We start from the raw sequence: 13,084 nt of genomic DNA, 5'->3' as shown, positions 1-13,084 counted from the left end.
TTTAAGAAAATTGGTTTGCAATATCGTTATAGAGTAATAATTTTCTTACAAAATGTATTAACTGGTTATTACTCTCATTTACGAGAGCCGGTTATAAAACGAATAAAAAATATACAAATTATAATACATGTCTAAAATACATCACAACTTTCCAGAACTTTCTCTAAATCAATTTTAAAAAATGGTTCGAAAAACACATTTTTTAAAGAGATAGGTTATAATTATTATCTTTGTAAAAGCTGCAAAACAAATCTCTTATTGGAAATCCGTGAGATAATAATATCCATTTTGTCATATTGTACCTAATGTCACCTTATATTTTTAATATTCATCACATTTTTGTACATTTAAATGGGATGTGGAAGGAGTTTTAATATTTACGAAGATTTAATAAAATTTTTGAGATTTGAGAATACATACAATAAAGTTATGACAATTTTGAATTGCTTTAATTCTTTCTTTAGAAATGTGTTTAGAACGCTCTGCCTTTTTGATATCAGAATTGTGATAATAACTCAAAATCGTGGAAAAGCATAAATTTTTATACTTGGTTCTAGGAAAATTATAATCTTGCATAGTGTCAACAATATTGATAGAGATTTTAGCCAATTATGCCCAGAGCACAATAACTTTTGTTTGTAAACATGTTTTCAAAATTTTTAATGAGAATGAGTGAGATGACTAGACATAGATCTCACTCACTCTCATTGAAATGTCAATAACATGTTTACAAAACAAAAGTTATTGTGCGTTCGGCATTAGAATGAATTTCAGACATTAAACGAAAAGCATCAAAAACATACATAAAATACAAAAGTCTGCAAAGGATTTGCGAATTTCATCAAAGTCAAATTTACGACTTATGCCGAGAAACGGCTTAGTTAGAGGCAAACTGATGGGAATTTAGTCTAATCATTATATTGATTGTAATTACGTTAAGCCGTCTGTCGGCTTAAGTCGTATGTCTGTCTAGGTCATTATATTCATTTATAAATAAAATTCAGAATTTCGTACAACATACTATTTCCGAGCCTTAAACCAAGAGGTAAATTTACTTCCAAGATTTCAAATTACAGATAGTAAATTAGCTAATAAGGTGTCTATTTGTCGGACCCCTATAGTCAGTTCAACTGGGCTTGAGGTAGAATTATTCAATATAAAATTTGAAATTAAATTGTATTAAGAGCTTTAAGCCCCATTTATTTATTCATACGCTCGGCTGCTCGAAATTTCATGAGATTCATTTTTTGGATTTCTAAATATTTGCCGAATATTTTATATCTTCCGCACGATTTCTCTCATTTCAATCCCCCATCTCAATTGAATATTGATATTTGGAGACCATTACGTTCACTTCTTTTTAGTCCCAGAATTCAACATTTTCAATATAAATCAACGGTTAATAGTGCCTGTGATTAAGCGGTAATTTATTTTAAGTAAATTTAATTGGTGTTTTCTTGCACTCAAAAGATGCCAAATTGCATGAATTGTTACAAAGAATGAAATATTTTCCCAGACACTGGGTTTTCACTGTTAAGATGTTAATTGATACACACTGGGAGTTTGGTAAGATTCGAGACTACGTTATTTTACTTTCAGTGAATAATAAAATGTGTGCTTTTGGATCAAGCACGAACGCAGAAAAATATTTTATTTCGAGTGCAGGTTATAAGAGAATTTTATTCCTTCTCAAAAAAATTATTTTACTGAGAGTTTAATTTTTTAGGTCAGAAAATTCTCTTTTTAACTGGATTCTATTGAAACTTTGTAATTTGGGTTGATTTTTTTGCGAAAAATACTATTATTGCAAGTTTTAGCTTCAAAAAATAGTTCTATTAAACTGTTTGATTTAAATAAAAAATCATTGTTGATTTTCTCAAATTAATTGTGTAGTAATAAAAACTATTAATAAGTAAATTATTCCAGTTAGTTGCAATTAATAAAATCGTCCCTAACAGATTTACCTCCAGGAAATTATTTTTTCAATAAATTCTAGTAATAATAGTTAAAATATGAACTTTATATAATTTCTAAAAAAGCCATTGATTGGAATTGCTTATGATGCAAGAAAGCATTATGTACACTGAATTAAATATTTAATCCCTTTAAAGCATTTTTAGGGGGAAGTGGGGCACGTTAGAATTGGACCAGCGTTGAAATTGAGCTTTTTCTCCTATTTTTAAATGGATTGAGCCTTATCATTATGTATTTTAGCTTTGAAAATAGTTCGTGGAGCTAAATTATACCATGGTAAATTCCACTTTCATTTAAAAATAAGTGAAAAAAGCTCTATTTTAAAGCTGCCCTAATTCAAATGTTGTTGCTCTACTTTCCTCTAAATATTTTTTTATAGATCATACATATTCTCTGACTTAAATTCAAAAATCTATCTCTATTCAATTTAATAAAGTAATATGACAGAAATATATTTTAAAAGATTTATTTATTTAATTACATGTGAATAATCCTGACTGAAAAAAAAGTTAATCTTATAAAATACTTTTTGAATATATTATCTTTTCTAACAAATTTAATCATGGAGTGATTGAACAAAAGAATAAGCAGAAGAAATTATTTTCTTCATTCTCTTTTTAATTTTGAATGGAAGAAACCTGCATGGCGCTGGCTTACACTTAGATTAAGAAAATTTCATGAAATCAAAATTAATAATAATAATAATAATCATTTTTAAACATCACGCCAAATTCAATTTAGTTTCAATCAAATTTTGAGTGGGAGAAAATGAAACTGACTAATGCAAAACGTTTAAAAGAGAAAAGGATGTGAATTTTAATTTCACGAAATTTTTCCGATTTAAAAGAAATTTAAAAGAATTTTAATATTTACTGATAAAGAAGGATTTTTAAAATCTGAATTGAAGGAAGGCTAAAAACCAAGAACTTTGCATTTCAGCTGAGATTAAAATTTGTGATTTCTTTTCTCTGTGACGATTATAAATGAGCTTGAAAAGGTCAATTTATAGAAACGTAAAAATTCAGAGATTTAATCGTTTAAGAATGAGAAGGTCAAAAATTTGGTGTCAGAAAAATCACTTTTTCTGACTTCTCAGGCTACAGGAATTTATTTCTGGTACACTGGTATTCCAATAGTCCTTAAAGGGTTAACACAAAATTGAGGGGTAAATGTAATTCTCTACAAATTCTACAGTGGCGACAAGATAAATAGCACACCTTCAGCGATTTTCCTATTTTGATGTTTTATGATACAATATCAATCTTTATACATGATCATACTTTATTTTTTAGAAAATATAATGCCCATTATAAATAAAAATGATTATTATTTAATATTTGTATCTGTTAGAACCATGTGTTTTTTTTGTCATTTTATGAGTTTAGGTATAATTCGTGTGGACAATTTAAATAGCACACTTTCGTTTTCTCTGAAAATATTACCTGAAATTGATTTTTATTTTAAGATTCATTATATTTATGTATTTCTTATCATTTATAGGCATTAATGCCACAAATTTTCGTAAAATAAAGTTATGAGAACTGAAAAATCATGTAAATAGAGCCTCTGGTGCAGATTTATAGGCTTTACGTAAAAGAGTTCAGGATAACTAAGAATTTTTTTTGTAAATCATATTGTTCAAAGAAGATAACCATCAATTCAATAATTTTTTATGACCAAACTTACAAATCACACAAAAACTCGAAAATTTCGAGAAAGAATTACGATTTCTAGAGAAAATTCTGCCATTGTTCGTATAGTAAAATTGAATTTATTTGCCGCCGTTCCGAAAATAAAGGAACAAATTGAACAAAATTTGAAAAAATGACTGATGTGAGCATTACTGAAATCCAATTATGTAAAAATAACTGGTTTAGAAGTGTTTCCAGACGTACAGAGTTAGTATCCAAACGAAACCATACCTGTTGTTTGATTTTTGTTAAAGAGCATATGCAGAAGGACCTGTAATTCTGGAATAATATTCTTTGAACAGATGTATTCTTGTTTAATATCACAGGATATGCCATAATAAAATATTAGATGTCCCAAAAGTCAAGAATGTTGTACTTGATACATAACTAAGAACGTAAAACTTAGCGGTGGTAATTTTATAGTATGGGGTTACTTTTTGCGAAGTGACGTATGGTCTGTATATGGAATATCAGGTAATATAAACCAATTTGTTTACAAGGATATCTTTGGACAAGAAATGCACTTCAACATAGAAAAGAATTTGCTTTTGGTTTTTAAGTTTTACAAATTGATTTTCTGGAATGGTCAGGACGGTCTAATGCCCTCAATCCTGTTGAATTTAAAAGAAAAGATTGACCACAAGATAAATCTCTCGAATGTGACTAATTTGAGATAGTTTTAAGTAGATATCCACACTACATGAAATACAATCACATTAGAATAGTGTCAAATCCTGATTTCCCTAATGATCCTACGTTGTCAAGTGCACATTTTTCCAAAAGTTACTTAACTAAGTACTAATTAATCCAAATTTAATTACAAAATAGAATTCGTAAGTTGTTAATTGCAATAGAAACCGAAAACTATCATTTCTTATGGGGTGTGCTATTTATATTGTCTTCTTAATATGTACCATTTCAAGAATTTTTTGATCGTGATAAATTTCTTGATAGAACTTTCAGGTTTTTCTTCGTAATCAAAATGTATTTATATACAAGTTCATTTATTATTATTACTTTCATCATTTAAAAGCATAATTTTTCGAAAAACAAAGCATATATTACAGTGTCCGAAACTGTGCTATTTATCTTGTCGCCAATGTATGCTTCTTTTAGGTATTTATTTATTTTATTGATTTTATTTTTCAATTTACCAACAACTATTTTGGCTTAATTTCTTTTCTAGTGACTATAAATTGATTCTTCAGAATGGTATTGCAACAGCCATTACTGCAAAGTAAATTGAGGTCGAAATTGTGCCCTTGTAATAAGTTTTTTGATGTCTATACTTAATCCGTTGAATATAAAATGGAATTTTCTATAAATTAAATAGAAAATTTTTAAATTATATAATTCAATTCGATTTAAAGATCAAAATCCCAAACATCTTGAGTTGACTCGCATTAAGAATCTCACCCAAATAAGTGTTAATCTACGCATCTCTTTTATTGCTTTTAATCTTTTGGCTTACCACACCAATAACTTTCTAAATAATTTTCACAGTTTTTTCTTCTTTTAGGAATTTTTCCATTCTTTTAAAATCATCATATAGCGTTGTCTGTCTGAATCAATTAAAAGTGAAGATTTCTATTGGATTTCGATGTGAACAATCCACTATCGGAGAATGTTCATTGGAATTCTAACAAAAATATGAATAACAAATTGATTTTAGATGCTGCATTTTTATAGTGTACAATAAATATTTGAAGGTGGAAAATCATAGTGATGAATATATTTGAATAAGTTTATTCAAAGGAGTAACACATATACAAAGAATTTATATTTGATGTACCTCACAGTATTTTATTTCCATTCTGGGAACATAAAGAATGTGAAGTAATATTTCTCACAGAAACGGAAATAGCGAAATTCTTTGCTGTCTGCTTCGCAATTTTTTAAGCAACGTAACTGCTTAGGAGTCTTTATGATGAAAAATTAAACAAATATTACAATTTGATGGAAAAAGTAAAAGGAAATAAATTAAAAATATCGTCGGATTAAAGTTTCTCCGTAGAGTATCAGTTACTTTCGTGCGTTTATGTTAATATATCACAGAAATTTAAATGTGCGTTTGAAATTACACTGTTAAAAATAGTATGTTAAATCATTACACGAAGGATTTTCATACTACAAAATTCTGAACAAAATACAATTTATATAATGTATGCATAAAATTATGCAACTTCAATATAATAAATCAATTAAAAAAAATTGCAAAATTTCAAGTAAATATTGAGTTCAATTTCCTTTTAGGTTTCTAGAAATTTTTATTTAGTCAATTATTTATAGTACAAAGAATGGAAATTACAACTTCATTTGCTTTCATTAGTAAACAGTAAAATCTTTTAAATACAATAAGTATTTTTGTCTAAATATTACCCACTGATTTACTGTTACTATCGTTCAACTGTATGATCGCATATTAATTCAAGGGTATAAAGTTGAAATGTATGAAATGTACCCCCTCCGGAGGACCACTTTTTTTTTAACATATCTTCAGACGATTTCAGAGAAGTAATGTCACGCTGTTTATCCGTCGCGTCTGTGAGTGTGTCCGTCCGGCTGTTACCACAACTAGAGCCCAAACGGTTAGAGATAGAGACTTGGAACATTCGTGGGACCCCTTCCACACTCCTCCTAAAAGTCAATCTTTGGACTATTAACATGCACCTAATTTTCCGCATACCTGTACCCCCCCTCCTCCCCAAAACCATGTCTTACGATTGCACGAAAACGCGTTGTACGATTTTTTTCATTTTTGGATTATGTTTCAGAGGTTAATAACCAATATCTAATTTCTATCCGAAATTCAATCACATTGCTCCTAAAGTATTTTGGGGAATGTTTTGAGTAATTTACAAATCGGTTTAAATCGATAATGAACCGAAAATGATCCGGCTGTGAACCGATAAATTGTTGTCCGGTTGTAAATCAATCTAGTGAATCTCACTGGATTCAATTCTAATACCTCTAACGCCAGAGAAGTTCTTAGGACTTAAAGGTGATTCGTACTGTGAACATTTGAATCACAGAGCGAGTGCTGTACCACTTGACCCATTGAGTAGGTTCCATAGACTTGAAAAATGTATATGATTCGAGTTCCCCGTGGGTTTTCCCCCGATTTCCCTGTGAGTTTTCCGACTAAAAATGGCGCGTATTCTCTGTAAAGAGTTACTATTTATATTAAATTGAAATATAAATTCGCAGAATCAAATATTTTAGGAGTTCAGCTATTAGTGGGTAATGTGTGATGGTATGAATAGTACATTCTGATGCAAGGCACAATACAAAATTATTATTAAGTTATGGGGATCTCACTCAATGGCGCAATAGGCAAGACCGTTGGATCATGGGCGGGCGAGATTTCTGCCTCGATTCGCAAAGTTGTGAGTTCGAATCCCGCCCGGTGCAGGCAACTGAATATCAGGAAAAGACATTTTCATTGTGATAAAACGTAATATAAATGCAACCGCCTCTGCCCAAAAAACTCGGGAAAGGCGCTCCTTACAAGGAATACAACAGTAATAGCATGATTAGGGGAAACTGTGGCACCACCAAACGTAGGGTAGCACCAAACACTGCGATTTTTTAATCAGATATTTGACTTCAGAGGACAAGACTTATAGAAATTTATAGGCATTATAGAAATAGAATTGTTTGTTCACTGAAGAAATGCTAAAACTAATCCAAGTAGTTTACAAATAATAGTTTAGAAAAAGTGTTTGGTACTACCCCGTGTTTGGTGGTACCCCAGTTTCCCCTACATTGCAATAAATTAGGGGAAAATTATTTTCCAAAAACTTTGTATTAAATAACCAATATAAATTTTAGTTTTAGCTGAGATTCTTTACGAGTAAATTAAAATGTTTAAAGAAAGTAAATATAGGTCTGAAAAAAAAATACGGGTTAGTCGTAACTGTAAGATCCCGATTTGATGTGATTCCCTATAATCGTACATCTTAAGTTTATTTACTTAATATAATATGCTATATATTTTAGGGTAATTTTTCAGGAATTATGGAATTTCTCATTATTCTTAAGGGGTAAAATCTAAAAGAATTCTGAATAACTTCAATAATTTTTGTACATTCATATGGTAAAACACTATATGATCAATGTCACATGATAAATGAATTTCTTGCTATTAACTCTTTTTGTTCACTATTTCCACTGACGTTATCATTGAAGTGACAGTAGCAGTTTATATTTGGAAGTGATGATTTAATTTGGTGTCTTCATTTGAAAACAATTAACACTTTTAGCGGGACGGTACTAAAAATTCTATAATTGTTCATCTAAATTTTACCTCAAAAATGTAGGAAGAAAGTCACTCTTTGAATTCTAAAATATATACCTTTCTGGGCGTGTTGTTATTCCAACATTAACTAAAGTCGAAAATTTTGTTCAGTCGAAAAGATAAATCAGACAGCTATTATTGTGTCTTCTATAGACTTTTTTTCTATAGACTGCGGAAAAACTATGAATAAAATATACAAACCAATGTATATTTTTCCATTATACCATCATGTTTGAACACATATACAGAATTACTGTTACGGTAGAAGAATTTCACATAAATTTGCCATAGGTGTGAAAAGGTATGAATGTATTGAACCTCTCACCTATGCTTCATGTGGTCTTCCATGAATGTGGTGATAAGATTTTAAAATTCTCCTCAATTTCGATATTGATTGGAAAGAATTATATATTTGAAATTATTTGCCAAGTATGAGCTCCTGTCAGAGATACAGCAAAAAAAATGTTGTATCATCGTCAGTGTGTCAATCTATTGAAGTGACAAAATAGAAAATCAACATTTCACTTTGATGCAAGGACAAGTTCAATAACCCACGCGATAGCCATTTGAACATTCGCGATGTTCACCTCTACGATGACGAGGTGTTTTGTTAGAGCAACAGATGATTTGTTGAATTAAATAGGAGAGTTAGTGCATCATTATCATTGTAATCTGCTCAGTTGACTATTTAGGTGCTTCTATTGGGATTTTTACGCATGGTATTCTTTGAGATAAAGCTCAGGTTTATCACGCTCGAATGTAGAAGCGCATATTAAATTAAATACATAATAGGCGCTGTGATAAGAGATAAATTTCCTGCATCTTCCTTTTTTTTTTACAAAGATGACAGTGAACAGAAACTAAAAGCTAATGCAATCTAAATGTGGGAAACAATTTTCATCAAATGTTATCTTTTTAACGATTTTTTTAAATGGCAAATAAAATCCATACTGGTGTTGCAAATTTCAAATAAACGCAAATTTTTATTTTTTAAAATCTGTCCCAGATTTTGAATGAAATTGCTTCGCATTGGGGAGATTTTTATGGCATTCTGACATTGATAAGAAATAATTTTCTATACAATAAATCAATTAAATTAAAAAAATATATTCTTCCTACTCTTATCAACCTCAAACCTAAATGTAATTCAGATGTTTGATAATTACAGTGCCCGGCAAAAGTGACGAAATGTTTTGCAGTACTGTATAAAAATTAAATATTTCATGATCTGATTCCCATGTCACCTTCAACTTTTTTTCCTTGAAAGCTTTATTCTAAAGCTACCAAATGAGCCTTATAAGGATTTTTTGAAAAGGTACAAAAAAATTTTTAGAGCTTTTTACAAAGAGGATGCATTGGGTCACTTTTGCCGGTAGTGTCCAAACGCCAATTTTGATCGTAAATTCTACTTTACGCACAATTTACGTAAATCGAGGTGTAATATAATGACTTTTGAGTTTTATAAGTCCTAATTGCATGATCACTTCCGGGGTTTTCTCACATATAACCACAATAAAGACAATTTTGAACCATAAAGTAACATACATAGAGAAAGTGAACAAAAAATACATTTTACTTTACAAAATGGCCATCAAACATGACGTTGGCCATATAACCAGTGACTAGACTGCACATCCGTGTTTCATTCTGCTATAAAAATAAGCAATAGAGAAATTATTCCGAGTTCATTACAAAGAATACATTGATTCTGGTCGAAAAACTCACTATTAGCGGGGTATACAGAGTTGCCTAACCTATAAAATCGCTCAAAACCGATAGTCTAACTAAAGATCAGTTTCAGGAAAGATTAATAAGCCATGAAATATCTGACTTAAAAACCTATATGGACGATTAAGAAGTCGAAACTTTTATTAAAAAAATCTTGAAATTTTAGACCAAAAACAACCGCTTAACTAATTTCCGATAATATAAAAATAACCATATGGATACGAAAAATGTAAAAAGGTGTTGAACAATCTAAAGAAAAGTCGGTTTTTCGTGAGAAATGACAGGATTAAATTTACAAATTTCAAATATTTTGTTTTTAATGAAAATCTACTACTTTCTAGTCTATATACGTTTTTAAGTTGAATAGTTCATGGCTTACCGATCTGTCTTGAAACTGATGTTTAGTTAGCCTACCGGTTTTGATCAATTTTATAGGTTAGGTAACTGTGTAGACTTCACTGAAAGTGAGGTTGTGTCCAAATTCAACTTCTTCTTGGTAGTGAACTTGGGATCATTTCCCATTATGTTAATTATAAAGCAGGATAGAGCATGGCTGTGTAGTATAATTACTTGTTATATGGCCTACGCCATGTTTGGTAGACATTTTGTAAAGCAAAATGTATTTTTTTCACTTTCTCTATAGGGGAATGTAGGCATGGTTCGTACAGAGTGAACCTTCAAACGATGTGAATTTTCTCTTTGTTTGCAAAGAGCTAACTTAACATTTCTCATCGTGTCTCATGAGCTTAATAATTATCCATCTTATGGTTAAAAAATGACGAACTAGCTCTTTGTAAACAAAGAGAAAATTTGCGTTGTTTGAAGGTTCACTCTGTGTGAACCATGCCAACATCCCCTTTATGCAGCTTTTTGGTTCAAAATTGTGTTTATTGGGGTTCTAAAAGAGAAAACACAGGAAACATCATACAAATCGGACATATAAAACCTGAAAGGTATTATATCACAACCTGATTTACGTAAAATATGCGTAAAATAAAATTTAGGATCAAAAAGTGAGGTTTGGACAGCACCGACAAAAGTGACCCAATGCATCCTCTTTGATAAAGGCTCTAAAAATTACTTGTGCTTTCCTGAAAAAATCCTTATAAGGCGCATTTAGTAGCTTTAGAATAGAACTTTTAAGGAAAAAAAGTTGAAGGTGATATAGGTATTAGATCATGAAATATTTAATTTTTATATAAAATTGCAAAACATTGGGTCACTTTTGTCGGGCACTGTATCTTTTTATAAACCGGTCAACCGAAACCAGGGGCCTCTCTAGATTTCATTTTTCCATACGTTTTTCCATAGAAGCACTGATTCCATATTGGCAAGTTTTTTCCTAAAGAGAATTGATTTATCAGTGTGATATATTTCGAAATTGTGCAATAAAAGCTATCTAAAAATGCATATTTCATAATGTTCGCCCAAATAATACAAGAACTACGAGTAAATTTGTTCAAGTCGCGGTGCAATGGCTGCAAAATTTTTACAAGGTGAAGTGAAAAATAGCTTCACTTTTTATTAGGCTTGATGGGCCCCTGACCGAAACGAAAAATGTCCTATTCTGCCTTCATTTTTTTCCTGGTATTTTGACGTATCAAATCCAAAAGCTTATAAGACTAATGAGGAAGTTAAATCCGCTGTTTAAATTGACATAGACTATGCCATATGTATTATACATTGTTATTCTCGATGTCTTTTTCATTTAACTTAAAATGCGATCATACATTTGAAACTCAACTATAGGAGATTGAGAAATGATTCAAATCTTTAGCAATAAATGTTGCGATAAGAGCAGAATAAATTCTCTTGTGTGTGGGACACTGATAAAACATTTGAAATTGCTATCTGATTGAACAAGGTCGCGGGTGTTTTATTCTGGGAAAAGAAGAGAGCTTCATACTCAGTGTTTTTATCTCATGCATGTAGATCGTCAAAAGTGCGACAAAAGTAGATTAATCGGGCGCGTTATGGGAGTTCAATTATCACAATTTCGTGACTTGTGACGGGTGTCAGAGATTTCATGAAAGAGATACAAGAAATTCATATTGTTGAAATCGTACGTGAAGAGCAATTGTTAAAATTTCGCAAAATTCTTTGTTTTTCAGTTTAATGATTAAAAATTGAGAAATTGGCTCATTTGGAAGATGAATTCCCCAATTGGGATTGAAATAGAATCCAACTGTGGAAAGTACTATATAGAATCCACAACAAGTCTGTGTTAGTTGGAGGTACTACCTGGAGAGAAACCCATTTTATGAGATTATTTCAGAAACACAACTGTATTCTATATAACACACACTTCTAGAAAACACTGTATGTAGTCAGATGTATGATATATTCTAAACAATATTCCATTGAAAAATGGAAATAATAAAACTATACGGGATGACGGTGTAATACCAAAAAAAAAAAAATTAAAACTGAATTTGAATATCTGTGATGAAACTTCTAATGAGAAAGTCTCTCCAATTGTGATCCAATTGTGACATAAATTTCACACAAAAGTCTCACTTTTGACGCCATTTTTCGATGGGGAAGACTCGTGGATTTTGCAGAGAGAAGAAAAAAAGTAAAGAGAGGTGTCTATCTCCCATGGTCTTCAATTAACACTGCACCTGCTACAAAAGCAGTGATGTGGCGTAGGATAGTCCATTCAGCTGAATTTTAACCGTAAAATCATTCATTTTTGCCATCTAGGCTATCACTAATTCTTCAATATTAGCCCTTAGATTACAATTTTTAGCATTTTAATCCACACCCTAATTCTTTTCCATCCACCATTATCCGCAGAAACGCCGTTTAATGGATTGCACAATACACTCAGGTGGAAGAGATGTAGAAGAAAAGCCGAGAAAAAAGTCCATCAGACACTCAGTAGAGAGAATATATATATATTAAAAAAAAAAGACTCTACGGTAAATCAAATTCCAACTTCACAATTTTTCATCACCTTTTTCTCAAATCTAATAAGAATTTTTCCAATAAAGTATTTCACTGAGCACCAGGTAAAAGAGTTTTTGAAGGTATAGAAAGAATTTTTATGAACTTCACCAGGCACCTCGAAGATAGTTCATTCGTCCGAGAAACCAGAAATTAAACTGGACTCTGGCGCAAGTTGAACACTCTTTCAGATATAATCCGTAATTGTAAATAGCCTGCGTGTCACTAAATACAGTGAAACAAACTTGAGTGTCTTGTACCTGCCCCAGGTGGAAACACACCTCAATACAAATATCACACAGCCAATCATTCAGGTGTGGATGACACCAACACAGTGTTAATCTCATCAAACTTTCCGGAGAGACGATAGAAAGGGCGAAAGTGTATGGGTTTCTTAGTGAAATTTTCACATTTTCAATTTCCATTTTCCCCCATTTGGTCATGTTTG

The 13,084-nt window shown here is 31.0% G+C and overlaps 1 protein-coding gene across 1 annotated transcript in view; it reads right to left on the bottom strand.

Annotated features, from left to right (window-relative positions):
• Nucleotides 1–12,863, bottom strand: part of LOC129805798 (myosin-VIIa) — a 38,320-nt gene extending 25,457 nt beyond the window's left edge. The window contains exon 1 of the mRNA XM_055853952.1: nt 12,647–12,863. The gene's annotated coding sequence lies outside the window, so the exon portion shown is untranslated. The remainder of the gene's footprint in view (nt 1–12,646) is intronic.
• Nucleotides 12,864–13,084: the final 221 nt, after the last annotated feature.

Source organism: Phlebotomus papatasi, chromosome 3, assembly GCF_024763615.1.
Source record: "Phlebotomus papatasi isolate M1 chromosome 3, Ppap_2.1, whole genome shotgun sequence".
In the NCBI taxonomy this organism is placed as follows: domain Eukaryota; kingdom Metazoa; phylum Arthropoda; class Insecta; order Diptera; family Psychodidae; genus Phlebotomus; species Phlebotomus papatasi.
This window is presented reverse-complemented; position numbering and strand designations above follow the sequence as displayed.